This window comes from Bison bison, unplaced genomic scaffold (assembly GCF_000754665.1).
Source record: "Bison bison bison isolate TAMUID 2011002044 unplaced genomic scaffold, Bison_UMD1.0 scf7180017864108, whole genome shotgun sequence".
Taxonomy (NCBI): Eukaryota; Metazoa; Chordata; class Mammalia; order Artiodactyla; family Bovidae; genus Bison; species Bison bison.
In genome coordinates this window covers 1774260-1774471 of record NW_011494680.1, presented here as the reverse complement: position 1 = coordinate 1774471, position 212 = coordinate 1774260, and the positions used below count along the sequence as shown (strand labels likewise).

The following is a 212-nucleotide window of genomic DNA, read 5'->3' as shown; positions in this document are numbered from 1 at the left end:
GGCACTTGGGGGATCCCTCTCCTGGTCTTCGGCCTCGCTTTCTGGAATCGCCTGTCTGTGCTCCTCGGGGATGCTCGGCTTTGGGCCTGGAAGAGGGGGGTTGATGGAGGCTTGGCCGCTCCACATTGAGGTGGGCACACTGGTGACACCTTGAGGGCTCTCAGCCACAGACGGTGACTCTGGGCTTTGCTAATATCCCCTAGGGGGCAAAA

At 60.8% G+C, this 212-nt stretch overlaps 1 protein-coding gene across 1 annotated transcript in view; it reads right to left on the bottom strand.

The window, feature by feature from the left end:
- Positions 1–212, bottom strand: part of MTSS1 (metastasis suppressor 1) — a 160848-nt gene that overhangs the window by 4032 nt on the left and 156604 nt on the right. The window lies entirely within an intron of this gene.